Source organism: Capra hircus, chromosome 1 (genome assembly GCF_001704415.2).
Source record: "Capra hircus breed San Clemente chromosome 1, ASM170441v1, whole genome shotgun sequence".
Taxonomy (NCBI): Eukaryota; Metazoa; Chordata; class Mammalia; order Artiodactyla; family Bovidae; genus Capra; species Capra hircus.
Window position 1 is genome coordinate 129,881,604 of NC_030808.1, and position 21,453 is coordinate 129,903,056.

At 41.7% G+C, this 21,453-nt stretch overlaps 1 protein-coding gene across 1 annotated transcript in view; it reads left to right on the forward strand.

Moving 5' to 3' along the window:
* The window catches only part of PIK3CB (phosphatidylinositol-4,5-bisphosphate 3-kinase catalytic subunit beta), a 179,170-nt gene continuing 157,930 nt past the window's right edge, over positions 214-21,453 (forward strand). Inside the window, exon 1 of the mRNA XM_018049899.1 lies at positions 214-409. The gene's annotated coding sequence lies outside the window, so the exon portion shown is untranslated. The remainder of the gene's footprint in view (positions 410-21,453) is intronic.

Sequence of the window (21,453 nt, forward strand, 5' to 3'; positions counted from 1 at the left end):
CAGAGCACCATCGCCACAGGGCAGGCAGCGGTGGAGAAAGAGGCGCGGGCTCCGCCTAACTCTCCTCCCAGCTGGGACCGGCGCGGCCCGGCCCGGACCGCAGATCGGGGATTGGCCGGAGCGGCGCGCGGGGCGGGGCGAGGGCTGCTGGGAGGTGGGGCGGGGAGGCGCGCGCGCGCGCGCGCGGGCACGGCGGCGGCGCGCGCGTGCTCCGTTGGTCGGTACGGCGGCGGCGGAGCTTGCCATGGCAGTGGGCGGCGGGCTGGTGTAGCGCCGCGCGGGGCAGGCGGTCGGCGATTGAGAGAGACGGGGATGGGGGCGCCGCAGCTGGAAGGTTGCGGCGGCCTGGTCTGCTGAACGCGCATCAGGAGCTGAGAGCGGGCGGCGGCGACGGCGGAGCGCTGAGCAGGTGAGTGCCGCGGCGCGGGACCCGGATGCGGCACGGCTGAGGCGCGGCGCGGTCGCGGCGGGCCTCTGAGGTGCCCCCGCGCGGGCCGCGGGCGCGCTCTTGCCCGCCACAGCCTGCGGCGCCGGCGACTGGGGTGCCCGCGCTACGCTTCCTGCTGGCGCCGCGGACAGCCGCTCGCCGGCCCGAGGGGGCGCCTGGCTCGCCTGCGGCCTCCTGGGCTCTCCAAGGTGAGCGGCGCTCCCCGGCCTCTGGGCGGCAGGGACGGGGCCGGGCGCCCCGGTCTGCCGGCGGTTTGAGTCGCTTTCATGAGGGGCGTCTGCGGAGAGGCGGCGTCCTCTTTCCCTGCGTCTCTGCGGACACCAGGGAGCTGCCGACTCTCAGATGCCTTTTTGCGCAGTGTATTTTAGGGCCGGGGTTCCTGGACTGTTGGGATAGGGTCGTGTTTTCAGATCCCAGAGCCTCTGGTGACCAGTCCTGGGGCCTTGAATCTGAGTATCCGGATTTGTTAGAGGGAATAATTACACGAACTTCACGCGGGTTGTTGTGAAGCTAGCACAGGGTGATGTGCGTGACCGAACAGGGAGTGCTGGATCAGTGGGTGGCTATCAGGAGTAACTCTGCTGAAGCATCTTACCTTGTTAACTGTTCCTGATACCTGGTTGCTGGTGTACTTTTGGGGGGCACGCTTATTTCCGAAGTGCTTTGATGTTGCAGTAACCTCTACTGAAGTTGCTTAATGTTAGAGCCTGTTGTCTTAACAGTAGCTAAGATCTTGGAGTCTCTCTCCTTTATTTTTTTGTGAAGGCTTTCTTGGAATACCTGTCTCAGGTACTGAATGGGGATTGCTGCTGAAATAAAACTGAGCGAATTTACCATTCTCTTCGGATGCAAGATGGTGGGACGCATTAAACTTGAAGTGCTTTGCTGTTTAAAATCTTAAGTGCCACTTAAACTCTGTCACTTGTTACAGAGTATAAACAGAATATGGAAACAGGCTTCTTTTTCTGCATTGCTACATACACGAAGGGAGTGACAAGTGGTTTTGTAAACATCATTGTGGGCAGTGTTACTGTCTGGTGAAGTCATCATAATTAAATTAGATGAGTACTTATTTTGAAGCACTGAATGGATGTTTGAAAATATGAGTCCTAATAAAATCATCGCCAACGAGTCAGAATTCTCAGCAGTTCATTAATCATTTGGGGATTTTTAGGTTACACTGTTAAGATTTTTATGGTTAAAGAACTGCTTAAGTCATGATAATGTAGAATCGGAGAGGGTGGTCAGGATAAAGATCTTCACTTAGTTTCAAAAGGCAAGTGTGGAACAAAGTTAAAATCTTAAACTTTAGAACTGAAATTTTATTCACCAAAGGAAAAATGGTTGAAACCGAAAACTTTGTTGTACAATCTCTGATTCCCATCCTGAGGGTCTTCTGCCTTCAGAGAGTTTTTTAGAGGTGGAGAAAATTGAGTTGGGTTTTGATTTATTTCCATCTTGCCCCTCTTGTCTGTATTTCCTACTTTTCTTAGAGACTGTCCAGAAAGGTTTTTGATCCAACTTGCTTTGTGACTGTAAACAAAATATATAGAAAAAATTAAAATTAACCTTGTAATCTAAATTAGGTACTTCCTTGTAGTCTAATTGTTGTTCTTCCTAAATTAAGACCTTCCCTGTTTCACTGATGAACAGAACAGTAAAAAGCACTACTAGTCACTGCGAAAAGGTCGAAAGTCACATCTTGGTTCTTAGAGCTGATTATTGTTCAGTCGCTAAGTTGACTTTCTGTGACCCCTTGGACTGTAGCCCGCCAGACTCCTCTATCCCTAGGATTTTCCGGGTAAAAATGCTAGAATATCTTGCCATTTCTTTCTCCATGGTATCTTCTCAACCCAGGGATTGAACCGGCATCCCCTGCATTGGCAGAGGTTGACAGGTGAATTCTTTACCACTGAGCCACCAGGGAAGACTGGTTCTGGGTCCCAAATATCTGGGACTTTGGGAGGCCACCTGTATTTTTGGGCCTCAGTTTTTGTTTATAGAATTTGAGAGTCTCTGTGGCCAGGATTTGGGAGGGTTGTGGTTCATTAGAGAATCATTATATAAAGGAACCTTCCAGGATACTACGTTTTTATGGTTTTCTTTCTCTTTATCTCTTCTGTTGACTTTTTCTTCTCTTACCGAATTCTGATCATCCTAATGCCTCAGGGCATCCAAGCCCATCTCTCTCTCCTTTTTTCCACTTCTCTCTGGGTGATCTCATCCTGTCTGGTGGTTTAAATACTACCACTGTGCTGTGGACTCTTCAGATTTTTATCTCCAGCCCTGACCTTCAGATTTCTTCTACCTGCCTATACATCTTCACTCCATTTGTCTATCTTAAAATTGACGTGTTCAAAGTGGAGCTCTTGATTTTCATTCTTCAATCTATTCCTTCTCCAGCAGTCTGGATTTCATAAGAGCACCCGTCTGCCCCCTCTTCCATCTACTTAAGTGAAAAATCTGGTGGTCATTCTTTCTTTTCTTTCTTAAATTTTGGCTGCCCTGAGTCTTTGTTGTGGCTCAAAGGCTTCTCTAATTGTAGCTCTCTAGTTGTGGCATGCTGATTCAGTTGCCCTGAAACATGTGGAATCTTTGTTTCCTGATCAGGGATTGAACCTGCATCCCCTGAATTGGAAGGCTGATTCTTAACCACTGGACCACCCTGATGGTCATCCTTTTTTGTGTTTTTAAATTAAAATTTTTTTTTAAAATTGAATTGTGGTCATCCTTAATTCATCACTTTGCCTTACTGCTCCTCCACCACCCAGAGCAAACCCTGTTGATTTTGCCTTCAAGATATATTTGTTTTATTTTTATTTATTTATTAAAAATGAAGCCAGCTCTATTTTATTTATTTTTATTAATTTATTTTTGGCTGCACTGGATCTTCATTGCTTTGCTTGGGCTTGCTCTAGTTGTGGTGAGTGGGGGCTTGTCTTTGTTGTGGTACTCGGCCTTCTTATTACGGTGGCTTCTCTTCTTGTGGAGCATGGGTTCTAAGTACATGGGCTTCAGTAGTTGTAGCTCAGACCCAGTTGCTCCATGGCATGTGGAATCCTCCCAGAGCAGAAATCGAACCCGTGTCCTCTGTATGGGCCGGCAAACTGTCATCCACTGGGCCACCAGGGAAGTCCATGTTTATTTTTATTGCCACCACTCCAGTTCTTCCTGGTTAGTAGCTTCCTAACTGGTCTCCTTGCCCCTGACCTTGTTCTCCTACAGTCCATTTGCAGACAGCAGTCAGAGTGAACTTTCCTTACTTTCCTGCTCCAGTGACTTATTACACTAAAAAATAAACCCAACTCTTTTCCTGCGTTATCAACTAATTATCTTATTTCCTTGTTCATTTGTTTGTGGTCTTTTCGCTCCAACATATTATATGCTGTCTGATGGAAGGAACTTTTTCTGCCCTGAGGTTTTCTCAGTAAGCAGAACAGTATCTGGAAAATTTAACTATTATTGAATGGATGAATGTATGAATGAAATACATTATAAAATCTTCTAATTCCAAGTATAACATGTATTGAACACACGATCTTTTTTTTTTTTTGTCCCAGGTTTGTGCAAATGAGGAAGTAATCACAGGGCGTAGAATTATTCTTTTAGGTATCCTTCTTCTCTCAGTCTTCATTAAGATACTGCACCTCCTGAAAAGACTAAGCATTTAGACGTCAAACCATTGATAGCAAGAACAAATGTGGATTTTGTCCATTGTATACTGGATCATTAGTATTTTTGTGAATAAGAAACCAAGCAAGCTTTTCAGCCTTGTTTTGTTCTTTAGAAGCATTAAATTTTGGTCTTGACTGGAGGGAACTGGTTCTGTAGAATGTGGTACTTTAATCCAGTATTGCATACCAGATTGTATAGGGTAGCAGTTGAAACTTTTAGAGAACAGGCATTTTTGTTTCAGTTGCATTTTATATATATATATATTTTAATGTGAGACTCCCCCTACCCTGCCTATGTGCATTTATGTGTTTCCTCTGAACTATTTGATTCAGTTGTATCCTAGCATATCTTGGAGATAAATCTCTATCATTTGTCTTCTGTTAACTGCTCACTTGCAAGCTTTGTCATGTTGTAGAAAGAGGCAAATATTAATAATTTAGGGTTTTCCCCCTGCCTGAGACTGAAGCCCTTAAAACGGCCTAGCAGGTTTGTGAAGAAAGAAGGGTATGGAAAAATCAAAGTGTAGAATTTCATTGTCAGAGTAGATAATAGGAAAAAGATATGTTGGATAAGGAAATCCTAGACAAGAGGAATAATATTAAACATTCAGTAGAGAAAAAGAAAAGGAAGATAGAGGAGAGCATTATAGATTTTCAGGCTTGGGTGGGACAAATTCTCTTCTTACTTCTTTTACCTTCTCACCTACATCTCCAAACTTTGACACTTTGGATTATTTTTCCCTCCGCCTTCTCTGCATTACCTGATTTGTATGGGCTATTTTTCTAAGGAATGTCTATGTATCTTTGGTAGTCTGGGACACTTTTTGTGAGAGGATACTAATTCTTTCTTGAAGAGGCCTTTCTACTTCTCATAATCAAGGTCTGACTCTCTGGATTTTCCAGCCACTCAGTCAGTCCAGCTTTACCTTTTGGAGTGACTCTAAACTGGTGTACTTCCTTTTTTTTTTTAAATTAATTATATTTTTATTTGGCTGTGCTGGCTCTTAGTTGTGACATGTGGGACCTTTAACTGAAGCATGCAAACTTAGTTGAGGCATGTGGGATCTAATTCCCTGACCAGGGATTGAACCCAGGCCCCCTGCGTTGGGAGCATGGAATGATAGCCACTGGACCAGCAGGGAAGTGCCTGTACTTCCTTTTAAAGTTGTTCTCTCATGTATCATGGTAACCTTTATGTTATCATCTCCAGGTTAAATAATCCTGAGTCACAAGCTTCTAGTTGATAGAGAAAAATGAAAGGAATTAGATGTATGGTTGGGTGTGTAGTGTGTTACCTACCAGTTGCTTTGATACTGCAGATTGCATATGTCTAATTTAGACCTTTCTTTTTCTGAGTTACTAGATTTTTTAAAGTAAGAGGATATTTTTAAAAGGAGAGTGACATTGAACTTTAAAAATTTTGTAAAAACATTTTCATGTACAGTCCTATGAGTTTTAACACGTACTTAGATTGTTTTTTACTTTCTTTTACTTTTTTTAAATCGTTTTTTAAAAATCTTTTTCTGCCTAGATTTCTGTAACTACCACTAACAGTGTACAGAATAATTTCAACACCCCAAAGAATTCTCTCATGTTACCCCTTTGCAGTCAATTCCCCTTCATTAAAATAAAAACATTAATTTCTTTTGGGGCTGTGCTGGGTCTTCATTGCTGCACTGGCTTTTCTCTAGTTGCAAGTGAGGGCTACTTTCTAGTTGTGGGCTTCTCATTGCTGTGGCTTGTCCTGTTGTGGAGCACAGGCTTGAGGGCATGTAGTTGCAGCATGTGGGCCCAGTGGTCTCGGCTCCTGGGCTCTAGAGCACAGGCTAACAGTTGTGGCACGTGGGCTCAGCTGCACCATGGCATATGGGATCTCCCTTGATTAGGGATCAAATCAGCCTCTCCTGCATCAGCAGGTAGATTCTTTACCTCTGAACCACCAGGGAAGCCCACTGCTCTCCTTTTTAACACTTGGCCTTACTGTTCTTTTTTTCTAAACAGAATATTTCTCATGGCAAGAAAAGGTTAGAACTTGGAATAAGTGGATAATTGATCAACGTAATTGTTGGTATTCTTTTAGAAAAAGTACTAAACTTCGTAGATGGAGGAATGTTCTATTGTTGTTCAGTCTGTAAGTCATGTGTGACTCTTTGTGACCTCTTGAACTGTAGCACACCAGGCTTCCTTGTCCTTTACTGTGTCCTCGAGTTTGCTCAAACTCATGTCCATTAAGTCTGTGATGCCATCCAACCATCTCATCTTCTGTCATCCCCTTCTCTTCCTGCCCTCAATCTTTCTCAGCATCAGGGTCTTTTCCAATTAGCCGGCTCTTTGCATCAGATGGCCAAAGTATTGGAGCTTCAGCTTTAACATCACTCCTTCCAATGAATATTCAGGACTGATTTCCTTTAGGATTGACTGGTTTGAACTCCTTGTAGTCCAAGGGACTCTCAAGAGGCCTCTCCAGCACCACAGTTTGAAAGCATCAATTCTTCAGCGCTCAGCCTTCTTTATGGTCCAGCTCTCACATCCCTGCGTGACTGCTGAAAAAACCGTAGCTTTGACTATATGGACCTTTGTCGGTAAAGTGATGTCTCCACTTTTTAATATGCTGTCTAGTTTGGTCAGAGCTTTTCTTCCAAGGAGCAAGCATCTTTTCATTTCTGCAGTGATTTTGGAGCCCAAGAAAATAAAATCTGTTACTGTTGCCACTTTTTCACATCTATTTGTCAGGAAGCTATGGGACTGGATGCCATGATCTTAGTTTTTTGAATGTTTTAAGCCAGTTTTTTCACTCTCTTTCACCTTTATCAAGAGGCTCTTTAGTTTGCCTTCTCTTCTATCCAAGGTCGTCTATGCTTCTGGCAATCTTGATTCCAGCTTGTGCTTCACCCAGCCTGGCATTTCGCATGGTGTACTCTGCATATAAATTAAAGAAGCAGAGTGACAACATACAGCCTTGACGTACTCCTTTCCCAAAAGGCTTTAAATTAAAAAAAAATTATTGTAAAACTTCTGGAACCTGTCAAATGAGGCAAATCCCGTAATGTCAAGTTACAATAGGGAACATCTAACAAAGAAATTTGGTGGCTAAGTCAGTGATAATATCATAATGGATGACATCACATATCTTTTCATCTCCCTTCGATAAATCCAGAATTCCCACTTACTGCAATTGCAGGGTAGGCTAGGGTAAACTAGAGATTAATTTTGCGAAGGGTTATGTTATGAAGTCTCAGCTTTTCTCCCTTTTCTCTCTCTAACATTGTCACTTTTTCCTAGCTTATCCATTTTATTCTGCATTTAGTTATTTTAGGTATTCACTTTTCTAGGATTGGAGGGAAAAGTGTGATATCTTTATAGCTTTAGTGTTTTGCAAAGGTAGCTTTCTTATTTCCAGCCTAAAATAGTCAGTAATCTAGAAATTCCCTCATTTCCTCAAAAAATTTTACAAATCCTTCCCCTAAGTCCTGGCTGTAGATCTTTCCCGGACTTCATCAAGAATGTATAGTTCCTCATTTTCTTAAGTATTTAATGTAGGTCACCTAAGGTTATTGGCAGTTGCCCCTTTAATTGGGAGTATCTGTTGCCAAAACAAAGGATGTCAATCTGGCAGTCCCCTGTGTTGTGGTATTGTTAGAGCCCACGCCAGCAGTTCACAAGGCCCTGCTGCACACCCAGGAGGGACTGGCGCATCCTGGGCCCTGTAGCTTGTCTTCTGCTGCTCTGGCTACTTGGGAGACCACCAGACAAATGCTCATTTGCCTAGAGTGGAAATGCGATCCTGATTATCCATGCCTTCAGGAGGAGGATTATGTGGATTAAAAGAAATCCATGGATAATCCAGAAGCTTTATTTAAACTGCAGTTTAACCACATTCCTGACCATTGTTTTTCCTTGCATTTCTAATAACTAATTTATAATATTTACCAATTTCATGTTTATCTTCTTGTACCATTTAGAAGTAATGGTAGTTACAAAGTAAAGAAGATATGGGAGGGAACAAAGGAGTTGGATAATCTATAGGCCTTGCCCCACATGACTCCGTGTTGGCTGGATGGTTTAACCACAGTGCTTACTAGACCTTGAAGACCAGAATTCCATGAATTCCTCACCTGCTGAGCCACTGGAGGAAATTTGAGGTGATTGTCAACAAGAGGCCAAACTCCATTTTGAGACATTTGTACTTTACTAGCTTAAATGATTGGCCTTTTGTGATTTAAATGAGTACTGGATATTGTCAGAATTATAAATTTACTGTGATTTGAAGTTCTCTTTAGTGTTTATTTAATCATTTAACCTGCTAACCATTTTCATAGGAATTAAACTGAAGATTTGCTATTGGAAATGTAGGTGTTCGTGTTTGTAGCCAGGCAGCTATCCTACTGCCTCTGACATGTTACTTACATGTAGTTACACAGTAGTTAATTTCTATTAAACAGTTGAAATATGGTTATTTAAAAGTGCTTCTCCCTGATGCTGGAAAAGATTGAAGGCAGGAGGAGAAGGGGATGATAGAGGTTGAGATAGTTGGATGGCGTCAACTAGGTGGACATGAGCTAGACTCCTAGCTCTAGGAGTTGGTGATGGACAGGGAAGCCTGGTGTGCTGCAGTTTATGGAGTCGCAAAGAGTCGGACACGGCTGAGCGACTGATCTGAACTGAGCTGATTCTTAAGGTACTGATTTAGTGTGGGTCTTGTATTTAGATCTTATGCTATTAAAATGGATGTTTTCCTCTGGCTTTATAAATCATTACAAATTTCTGCCTTTATGTTATCTGAACAAAAATTTATTTAAAACTTATTTCTGTAGTTGTAATATATTTTCAAAAGTTGTTCAGTCTCTAAGTCATGTCTGACTCTTTGTGACCCCATGAACTGCAGCACATCAGGCTTCCTTGTCCTTTACTGTCTCTCAGAGTTTGCTCAAACTCATGTCCCTTGAGTCGGTGATGCCATGCCTTCTTTTCCTCTTGCCCTCAATCTTTCTCAGTATCAGGGTCTTTTCCAGTGAGTGAGCTCTTTACATCAGGTGGCCAAAGTACTAGAGCTTTAGCTTTAGCATCAGTCCTTCTAATGAATATTCAGGGTTGATTTTCTTTAGGACCAACTGGTTTGATCTCCATGCTATGGAGGGGATTCTCAAGAGTCTTCTCCAGCACCACAGTTTGAAAGCATCAGTTCTGTGCTCAGCCTTCTTTATGGTTCCATATTCATTAGCTATGTAGATATCATTCCTGAAATTGAGATTCGTTGTAGTTAATCGCTGGAGGCATGTCCTGGGGGAAAACCAACTGGAGTTCTCTTAATGTGCTTGTTTTTTGCTCTGTGAGCCTAAGGAAACATCCACAGAAGAAGGTAGTTGTTAGTTTTGTGATCAATTGTAGTTCTTTAATTTTTGTTCTCTTGATAGCGGTGGAAAGTTCACATTTTCATTGGAAATCATTAGTTGTCATTAGTTGTCTTAAAACGATGTACTTCACCTACCATTCCATTATTAAATTATATTAAGTTATTAAAATATCCCGAGAGGCTTCTGAGTTTGGATTCTCATTCTACCTACAAGAAAGGAATATTTCTGTGTGTTTGTGTTACGAGAACTATAATACCATACCAACCAGCAACAATTATTTTATCTTTAATTTGTGAAGAAGTCACTGTTTCTCATTGAGGTGTAGGCAGTTACTTTTTAATCAGTGCTTTCTGTAAATCCATATATTCTGTCTATTTTTACCTGTTTCTTTTATGTTCTTTTGCCTTTCAAAATTGTGGCTGACAATATAGTATATTAGAGAAACTGTGTGATTTACTATATAGAATTAAACTATAACCATAGTTAACATTGTAAAATGTGCACCTTTGTGTCAGATTTTGAAAGTGGTCAAACAAGAGATGGCAAGGGTGAACGTCGACATTCTAGGAATCAGTGAACTAAAATGGACTGGATTGGGTGAATTTAACTCGGATGACCATTATATCTACTACTGCGGGCAGGAGTCCCTCAGAAGAAATGGAGTAGCCATCATGGTCAACAAAAGAGTCTGAAATGCAGTACTTGGATGCAATCTCAAAAACGACAGAATGACCTCTGTTCGTCTCCAAGGCAAACCATTCAATATCACAGTAATCCAAGTCTATGCCCCAACCAGTAACACTGAAGAAACTGAAGTTGAATGGTTTTATGAAGACCTACAAGACCTTTTAGAACTAACACCCAAAAAAGATGTCCTTTTCATTTTAGGGAACTGGAATGCAAAAGTAGGAAGTCAAGAAACACCTGGAGTAACAGGCAAATTTGGCCTTGGAATGCGGAATGAAGCAGGGCAAGAGTAATAGAGTTTTGCCAAGAAAATGCACTGGTCATAGCAAACACCCTCTTCCAACAACACAAGAGAAGACTCTACACATGGACATCACCAGATGGTCAACACCGAAATCAGATTGATTATATTCTCTGCAGCCAAAGATGGAGAAGCTCTATACAGTCAGCAAAAACAAGACCAGGAGCTGACTGTGGCTCAGATCATGAACTCCTTATTGCCAAATTCAGACTTAAATTGAAGAAGAAAGTAGGGAAAACCGCTAGACCATTCAGGTATGACCTAAATCAAATCCCTTATGATTATACAGTGGAAGTGAGAAATAGATGTAAGGGCCTCGATCTGATAGATAGAGTGCCTGATGAACTATGGACGGAGGTTTGTGACATTGTACAGGAGACAGGGATCAAGACCATCCCCATGGAAAAGAAATGCAAAAAAGCAAAATGGAGGTCTGAGGAGGCCTTACAAATAGCTGTGAAAAGAAAAGAGCAAAAAACAAAGGAGAAAAGGAAAGATATAAGCATCTGAATGCAGAGTTCCAAAGAATAGCAAGAAGAGATAAAGCCTTCTTCAGCGATCAATGCAAAGAAATAGAGGAAAAGAACAGAATGGGAAAGACTAGAGATCTCTTTAAGAAAATTAGAGATACCAAGGGAACATTTCATGCAAAGATGGGCATGTCCTCGATAAAGGACAGAAATGGTATGGACCTAACAGAAGCAGAAGATATTAAGAAGAGGTGGCAAGAATACACGGAAGAACTGTACAAAAAAGATCTTCACGACCCAGATAATCATGATGATATGATCTCTAATCTAGAGCCAGACATCTTGGAATGTGAAGTCAAGTGGGCCTTAGAAAGCATCACTACGAACAAAGTGAGTGGAGGTGAGGGACTTCCAGTGGAGCTATTTCAAATCCTGAAAGATGATGCTGTGAAAGTGCTGCACTCAATATGCCAGCAACTTTGGAAAACTCAGCAGAGGCCACAGGACTGGAAAAGGTCAGTTTTCATTCCAATTCCAAAGAAAGGCAATGCAAAAGAACGCTCAAACTACCGCACAGTTGCGCTCATCTCACATGCTAGTAGAGTACTGCTCAAAATTCTCCAAGCCAGCCTTCAGCAATACGTGAACCATGAACTTCCAGATGTCCAAGCTGGTTTTCGAAAAGGCAGAGGAGCCAGAGATCAAATTGCCAACATCTGCTGGATTATCGAAAAAAGCAAGCGAGTTCCAGAAAAACATCTATTTCTGCTTTATTGACTATGCCAAAGCCTTTGACTGCATGGATCACAATAAACTGTGGAAAATCCTGAAAGAGATGGGAATACCAGACCACCTGACCTGCCTCTTGAGAAATCTGTATGCAGGTCAGGAAGCAACAGTTAGAACTGGACATGGAACTACAGACTGGTTCCAAATAGGAAAAGGAGTACGTCAAGGCTGTATATTGTCACCCTGCTTTTTTAACTTCTATGCAGAGTACATCATGAGAAATGCTGGACTGGAAGAAACACAAGCTGGAATCAAGACTGCCAGGAGAAATATCAATAACCTCAGATATGCAGATGACACCACCCTTATGGCAGACAGTGAAGAGGAGCTAAAAAGCCTCTTGATGAAAGTGAAAGGAGAGTGAAAAACTTGGCTTAAAGCTCAACATTCAGAAAACAAAGATCATGGCATCCGGTCCCATCACTTCATGGGAAATAGATGGGGAAACAGTGGAAACAGTGTCAGACTTTATTTTTCTGGGCTCCAAAATCACTGCAGATGGTGATTGCAGCCATGAAATTAAAAGACACTTACTCCTTGGAAGAAAAGTTATGACCAACCTAGATAGCATATTCAAAAGCAGAGACATTACTTTGCCGACTAAGGTCCGTCTAGTCAAGGCTATGGTTTTTCCAGTAGTCATGTATGGATGTGAGAGTTGGACTGTGAAGAAGGCTGAGCGCCAAATAATTGATGCATTTTTTTTTTTTTTTTGAATTGATGCTTTTGAACTGTGGTGTTGGAGAAGACTCTTGAGAATCCCTTGAACTGCAAGGAGATCCAACCAGTCCATTCTGAAGGAGATCAACCCTGGGATTTCTTTGGAAGGAATGATGCTAAAGCTGAAGCTCCAGTACTTTAGCCACCTCATGCGAAGAGTTGACTCATTGGAAAAGACTCTGATGCTGGGAGGGATTGGGGGCAGGAGGAGAAGGGGATGACCAAAGATGAGATGGCTGGATGGCATCACTGACTCAATGGACTTGAGTCTGAGTGAACTCCGGGAGATGGTGATGGACAGGGAGGCCTGCCGTGATACTATTCATGGGGTTGCAAAGAGTCGGACACGACTGAGTGATTGAACTGAACTGGACTGTGTCAGATTATGCTAAGTGCTCTTTGTGTGTTATTCAGTTTATCTTCATAAGAAACTTGTAGTACTAATGGTACTAATGATATCCGTATTTAATAGATGAGGAAACTGAAGCTTTCGGAAATTAACATGCCAGGTGGCACACAGATGTTAAGTGGGAGACTCAGCTTTCAAATCTGTATCTGTGACTCTGAAATTTATGTTCTTGTTTATTTTAAAGTTTATTTATTTTTTTATTGAGGAATAGTTGATTTATAATGTTATATAAGTTTCAGGTATACAACATAGTGATAAAAATTTTTTGAAGATTATATGGCATTTATAGTTATTACAAAATATTCCATGTTGTACAATATACCCTTCTAGATTATTCTTTTTATATGTAGTAGTTTGTACCTCTTAATCCCCTACCGCCCCTTGCTCCTCCCCATTTCCCACTCCCTACTGATAACCACTAGTTTGTTCTCCATAACTGTCAGGTTTTTTCTTTTTTATATTCATTAGTTTGTTTTAATTTTTATATTCCACATGTAAGTATTATCATACAGTATTTTTCTTTCTCTGACTTATTTCACTTAGCACAATACCCTCTGAATCCATCCATGTTGTTACAAATGGCAAAACTTCATTCTTGTTTTTAATGGCAGAGTAGTTATCCATTGTATGTATACCATTCTTCTTTATCCATTCATCTGTTGATGGACACTTAAGTTGTGTCCATATCTTAACTATTGTAAACAATGTTGCAGTGAAAACTGGGATAGAATTTATGCTTATAACTGATCACCTTAATAGTTTTTTTTTTTAAGGGACCATTTCGTTGTATATTTAATGATGCTTTGTTTTTGTGTGTGAATGTACCATAATTTATTTACCCAGTCTACCAATGAATGGGCATTTAGTTGTTTTCTAATCATTTGAGATTGCAGAGTGTGGTGAATAATTGTGTACATCTCAGGTATGTGTAGAATAATTTCCTAGTGGAGCAATAGCTGTGTTAAAGGGTATTTACATTTGTCATTTGAGAGATAGTTGCTTCCATAGAGACTATACAAGTGAGCCTTCTGCCTTCAAGTGAAAGTGGAAGTGAAGTTGCTCAGTCATGTCTGACTCTGCAACCCATGGACTGTAGCCCACCAAGCTCCTCTGTCCATGGGATTCTCCAGGCAAGAATACTGGAGTGGGTTGCCGTTTACTTCTCCCGGGGATCTTCCCGACCCAGGGATCGAACCCAGGTCTCCCACATTGCAGGCAGACCGCAAAGAGTCGAACACGACTGAGCGACTTCACTTTCACTTTAACTTAGTTTTTTTATTTTTTGTTTTTTTCAGAGGAAAATTGGAAGAGACTGTAAGTTTGAAGTGTTGTTTTTTAGCATGATAATCACCACTTTGATTTGACAGTACCTGTGTATTTGGATACAGGAAGCAAGTTTTTAGTCATTTAACCACTAACTTTCTTTCATTCAGTACTCTTTTTTTTTCCCTCCTTTGTCTGCACTGAGTGGCATATAGGATCTTAGTTCCTCAGACCAGGGATTGAACCTGCGCTCCCTGCATTGGAAGCATGGAGCCTTATCCACTGGCCACCCAGAGAGTTCTTTACTCACTACTCTTAAACAAATTTTTATGTGTATAGTCCTTTTTTATGGATAAGAGTTAAACAATAAATTAGTTATGTGATATAGTATACTTTTGTTTTGAACGTGAGATAAGCTTTCCTTTTCCCTTGGCTTTACTATTGGAGTGTGGTTGTGTGGTTTGTCATATATATGTAAGTAATGAATATACTTAATGTATGACCTCATGTAGTTAGAGGTCCTAGTCTTCTTGTAAAACTCTTTACAGAGTTTTAAAATAAGAAAATACAGAGACTTCCCTGGTGGTCCAGCGGTTGGGACTTTGCCTTCCAATGCAAAGGGTGTGGGTTCGATCCCTGATCCAGGAGCTAGGATCCCACATACCTCATGGCCAAAACCCAAAACATAAAATGAAAATAATATTATAAAAAATTCAATAAAGACTTTAAAAATGATCTACATTAAAAAAAAAAGATGTAAAGTATTTTTTCCCCCCTCTTTTTTATAGGTTATTTGTTTGGGTGGTTCATTAAAATATATTACTAAGCTTGATCCTAAATTAACGGGAATAGAGGAAGGTAGACATAAATTTCCCACTCCAGTACTCTTGCTGGAAACTCCCATGGGTGGAGGAGCCTGGTGGGCTGCAGTCCATGGGTCGTGAAGAGTCAGACATGACTGAGTGACTTCACTTTCATTTTTCACTTTCATGCATTGGAGAAGGTAATGGCAACCCACTCCAGTGTTCTTCCCTGGATAATCCCAAGGACGGAGGAGCCTGGTAGGCTGCCGTCTATGGGGTCACACAGAGTCAGACACGACTGAAGCGACTTAGCAGTAGCAGACATAAATTTATTTTTAAATAAATGAACCAGTAGACAATTTTTAATCTCTTAACATAAAAAAAATGGTTTGAGAAGAATTAGTACTATTTGGCCTTTTTTTTCCTCTTCATATTCACGTGAGAAAGGAATGTGAGCATTAACATTACATTTGCCATTAGCAGTACCTGGATACATAGAAGGAGATGCATAGGACAGAATGGAGATTTTCTAACTCTAGAGTCCAGGTAACTTGTTTCAGGCAAGTTTCTGGTTGTGATTCCAATACAAGCCATTATGACAGCATATCTGATCTGCAAATGGGAGATTTGTGGTGATTTTCTTCTTATTTCTTTCTTTATTTTTGGCTACACTGAATTGCTGCATGGTCTTTCTCTAGTTGCAGTGAGCAGGGCTACTCTAGCTGTGGACACAGGCTTCTCATTGTGCTGCCTTTTTTTGTTACTGAGCACAGGCTCTAGGGCTCAATGCCTTCAATAGTTTCCATGCATTGACTTAGTTGCCATGTGGCATGCAGAATCCTCTGGGACCTGGGATCAAACCCATGTCTTCTACATTAGCAGACAAACTGTCATCCACTGTGCCACCAGGGACATCTGTGTGATTGTTTTCTTTACTGCTGAAGAGTTGAGCTCTTACTGAATATGCTTCTTCCCATAGACAGGCTCTAGTGGGCTCAAATTGGGGTAGGTGGAGTCACTTTTCTCTCTTAGAAGTCTGAATTTTTTCTGTTAACAGGTATCCAGTGACCACCAGGTTTATTTTAGTTATACCTGTTCGCCCTTAACATTATTAGCATTTCCCAAACTGTCATTTTACAAAATAGAAAGCAAATAGTTAGAACAGGAAAATCCTATCTTATAAATTCCATAATAGTTATGTTGCTGGCAAAGTGATATCTCTACAAACCTAGACAGCATATTAAAAAGCAGAGACATCACTTTGCTGACAAAGGTCCATATAGTCAAAGCTGTGGTTTTTTTCCAGTAGTTACGTATGGATGTGAGAGTTGGACCAGGAAGAAGGCCTGAGAATTGATGCTTTCAAACTGGTGCTGGAGAAGACTTCTGAGAGTTTCTTGAACAGCAAGGAGATCAAACCAGTCAATCCTAAAGGAAATCAACCCTGAATATTCATTGGAAGTACTGATGCTGACGCTGAAGCTCCAGTATTTTGGCCACCTGATGCAAAGAGCCAACTCATTGGAAAAGACCCTAATGCTGGGAAAGATTGAGGGCAAGAGAAGAGATCTGCAGAGAATAAGATGGTTGAATTGCATCACTGACTCAGTGGACATGTATTTGAGCAAACTTTCAGAGATTGTTAAGGACAAGTAAGCTTGGGGTGCCATAGTCCATGAGGTCTTAAAGAGCTGGACACGGTTTAGTGACTGAACAAGAAAGGTTTGTCATAGCTTTCCCATCAAGGAGCAAGCGTGTTTAATTTCATGGCTTCAGTCACCATCTGCAGTGATTTTGGAGCCCAAGAAAATAAAATCTGTGGAAATCTGTCACTGTTTCCACTTTTTCCCCTTCTGTTTGCCATGAAGTGATGGAACTGGATGGTGTAATATTAGTTTTTTAATGTTGAGGTTTTTGTTTTTTAGTAGTGGTTAGACTTTTTTCTAGGGGACTGGAATGCAAAAGAAGGAAGTCAAGAAACACCTGGGTTAACAGGCAAATTTGGCCTTGGAATATGGAATGAAGCAGGGCCAAGGCTAATCGAGTTTTGCCAAGAGAACGCACTGGTCATAGCAAACACTCTCTTCCAACAACACAAGAGAAGACTCTACACATGGACATCACCAGATGGTCAACACCGAAATTAGATTGATTATATTCTTCACAGCCAAAGATGGAGAAGCTCTATAGAGTCAGCAAAAACAAGACCGGGAGCTGACTGTGGCTCAGATCATGAACTCCTTATTACCAAATTCAGACTGAAATTGAAGAAAGTGAAGAAAACCACTAGACCATTCAGGTATGACCTAAATCAAATCCCTTATGATTATACAGTGGAAGTGAGAAATAGATGTAAGGGCCTCGATCTGATAGATAAAGTACCTGATGAACTATGGACGGAGGTTTGTGACATCGCACAGGAGACAGGGATCAAGACCATCCCCATGGAAAAGAAATGCAAAAAAGCAAAATGGGGGTCTGGGGAGGCCTTACGAATAGCTGTGAAAAGAAGAGAAGCGAAAAGCAAAGGAGAAAAGGAAAGATAAGCATCTGAATGCAGAGTTCCAAAGAATAACAAGGAGAGATAAGAAAGCCTTCCTCAGCAATCAGTGCAAAGAAATAGAGGAAAACAACAGAATGGGAAAGACTAGAGATCTCTTCAAGAAAATTAGAGATACCAAGGGAACATTTCATGCAAAGATGGGCTCGATAAAGGACAGAAATGGTATGGACTTAACAGAAGCAGAAGACATTAAGAAGAGGTGGCAAGAATACACAGAAGAACTGTACAAAAAAGATCTTCACGACCCAGATAATCATGATGGTGTGATCACTGACCTAGAGCCAGACATCCTGGAATGTGAAGTCAAGTGGGCCTTAGAAAGCATCACTACGAACAAAGCTAGTGGAGGTGATGAAATTCCAGTTGAGCTATATCAAATCCTGAAATAATGATGCTGTGAAAGTGCTGCACTCAATATGCCAGCAACTTTGGAAAACTCAGCAGAGGCCACAGGACTGGAAAAGGTCAGTTTTCATTCCAATCCCAAAGAATGTTCAAACTACCGCACAATTGCACTCATCTCACACACTAGTCTGGAGAAGGAAATGGCAACTCACTCCAGTATTCTTGCCTAGAGAATCCCATGGACAAAGGAGCCTGGTGGGCTATAGTCCATGAGGTTGCAAAGAGTCGGACACGACTGAACGACGTCACTTCACTTCACTTCACACGCTAGTAAAGTAATGCTCAAAATTCTCCAAGCCAGGCTTCAGCAATACGTGAACCGTGAACTCCCAGATGTTCAAGCTGGTTTTAGAAAAGGCAGAGGAACCAGAGATCAAATTGCCAACATCCGCTGGATCATGGAAAAAGCGAGAGTTCCAGAAAAACATCTATTTCTGCTTTATTGACTATGCCAAAGCCTTTGACTGTGTAGATCACAATAAACTGTGGAGAATTCTGAAAGAGATGGGAATACCAGACCACCTAACCTGCCTCTTGAGAAATCTGTATGCAGTTCAGGAAGCAACAGTTAGAACTGGACATGGAACAACAGACTGGTTCCAAATAGGAAAAGGAGTACGTCAAGGCTGTATATTGTCACCCTGCTTATTTAACTTCCATGCAGAGTACATCATGAGAAACACTGGGCTGGAAGAAGCACAAGCTGGAATCAAGATTGCCAGGAGAAATATCAATAACCTCAGATATGCAGATGACACCACTCTTACGGCAGACAGTGAAGAGGAACTAAAAAGCCTCTTGATGAAACTGAAAGAGGAGAGTGAAAAAGTTGGCTTAAAGCTCAACATTCAGAAAACGAAGATCATGGCATCTGGTCCCATCACTTCATGAGAAATAGATGGGGAAACAGTGGAAACAGTGTCAGACTTTATTTTTCTGGGCTCCAAAATCACTGCAGATGGTGATTGCAGCCATGAAATTAAAAGACGCTTACTCCTTGGAAGGACAGTTATGACCCATCTAGATAGCATATTGAATTACTTTGCCAACAAAGGTCCATCTCATCAAGGCTATGGTTTTTCCAGTGGTCATATATGGATGTGAGAGTTGGACTGTGAAGAAAGCTGAGTGCCGAAGAATTGATGCTTTTGAACTGTGGTGTTGGAGAAGACTCTTTTGAGAGTCCCTTGGACTGCAAGGAGATCCAGCCAGTCCATTGTAAAGGGGATCAGTCTTGGGTGTTCATTGGAATGACTGATGCTAAAGCTGAAATTCCAATACTTTGTCCACCTCATGTGACGAATTGACTCATTGGCAAAGACCCTGATGCTGGGAGGGGTTGGGGGCAGGAGGAGAAGGGGATGACAGAGGATGAGATGGTTGGATGGCATCACCGACTCTATGGACATGAGTTTGAGTAAACTCTGGGAGTTGGTGATAGACAGGGAGGCCTGGCATGCTGCGATGCATGGGGTGGTAAAGAGTCAGACACGACTGAGCAACTGAACTGAACTGAGACTTTTTAAAAAACCAATATTTATATTTACTTATTTATTTGGCTTCACTGGGTGTTAATTGTGGCATGTGGTATCTATTTCCCCCACCAGGGATTGAACCCAGGCCACTTGCATTGGGAGCAAGGAACGTTAGTCACTGGACCACCAGGGAAGTCCCCCGAATGTTGAGTTTTAAGCCAGCTTTTTCACTCTCCTCCCTAACCCTCATCAAGATTGCTCCATAGTTCCTCTTCAGTTACTATCATCTGCATATCTGAGGTTGTTCCCGGCAGTCATGTTTCCATCATCCAGCCCGGCATTTTGCATGATGTATTCTGCATAGAAGTTTAATAAGCAGGGTGACAATATAGAACGTTGACATACTCCTTTCCCAATTTTGAACTAGTCCTTTGTTCCATGTAAGGCTCTACTGTTGCTTCTTGACCTGCATATAGGTTTCTCAGAAAACAGGTAAGGTGGTCTGGTATTCGTATCTCTTAAGAATTTTCCAGTTTGTTCTGATCCACAGAGTCAAAGCCTTTAGTGTAGTTAATGAAGCAGAAGTAGACTTTTTTCTGGAATTCCCTTGCTTTCTCTGCTGCTGCTGCTAAGTGGCTTCCATCGTGTCCGACTCTGTGCAACCTCATAGATGGCAGCCCACCAGGCTCCCCCATCCCTGGGAATCTCCAGGCAAGGACACTGGAGTGGGTTGCCATTTCTTTCTCCAATGCCTGAAAGTGAAAGGTGAAAGTGAAGTTGCTTATTTGTGTCTGGCTCTTCGAGACCCCATGGACTGCAGCCTGCCAGGCTCCTCCATCCATGGGATTTGCCAGGGAAGAGTACTGGAGTGGGGTGCCATTGCCTTTCAGTTGCTTTCTCTATGACCCAACAAATGTTGGCAATTTGATCTCTGGTTCCTCAGCCGTTTCTAAACCCAGCTTGTACACCTGGAAGTTCTTGGTTCACGTACTGTTGAAGCCTAGTTTGAAGGGTTTTGAGCATTATTTTGCTAGCCTGTGATATGAGCACAATTGTCCGGCAGTTGTAACATTCTGTGGCATTGTCCTTCTTTGGGATTGGAATGAAAACTGACCTTTTCCAGTCCTGTGGCCACTGCCGAGCTTTCCAAATTTGATGACATATAGCGTGTAGCACTTTAAAGAATCAGTTTTTTCCTATTTGAAATAGCTCACCTGGAATTCCATCATCTCCACTAACTTCATTCATTCTAATGCTTCCTGAGGCCCATTTGACTTCACGCTCCAGGATGTCTGGCTCTTGGTGAATGACCGCAACATTGTGGATGATTCAGATCATTAAGACTTTTCTTGTATAGTTCTTCTCTGTATTCTTGCTGCCTTCTCTTAATCTCTTCTGCTTCTGTTAGGTCCTTACCATTTCTGTCTATTTTTGTGTTCATGCTCGTATGAATTGTTCCCTTGATATCTCCAGTTTTCTTGAAGAGATCCCTAACCGTTCCCATTTTATTGTTTTCCTCTGTTTCTTTACATAGTACATTTAAGAAGTGCTTCTTATTTCTCCTTGTTACTCTTTGGAACTCTTTGGTGTATCTTTCTCTTTCTCCTTTGCCTTTTGCTTCTCTTCTTTCCTCAGCTATTTGTAAAGTCCCCTCTTAAAACCACTGTGCCTTCTTGTGTTTCTTTTTGTTTTGGATGGTTTTGGCCACTGCCTCTTGTACAGTGTTATGAACCTCCATCCATAGTTCTTCGAGTACTCTGTCTACAAGCTCTAATCTCTTGAATCTCTTCTTCACTTCCCTTGTCTAATCATAAGGAATTTGATTTAGGTCATACCTGAATGGCCTGGTGGTCTTCCCTAGTTGCTTCAATTGAAATCTGAATTTTACAATAAGAAGGTTATGATCTGAGCTACAATCAGCTTCAGGTGTTGTACAGAGCTTGTGTAGAGTCTCCAGCTGACTGTATAGAGCTTCTCCATCTTTGGCCACAAGAATATAATCAGTCTGATTTTAATATTGACCCTGGTGATGTCCATGTGTAAAGTCTTTGTCTCTTGTGGTGTTGGAAAAGGATGTTTGCTGTGAGCATCG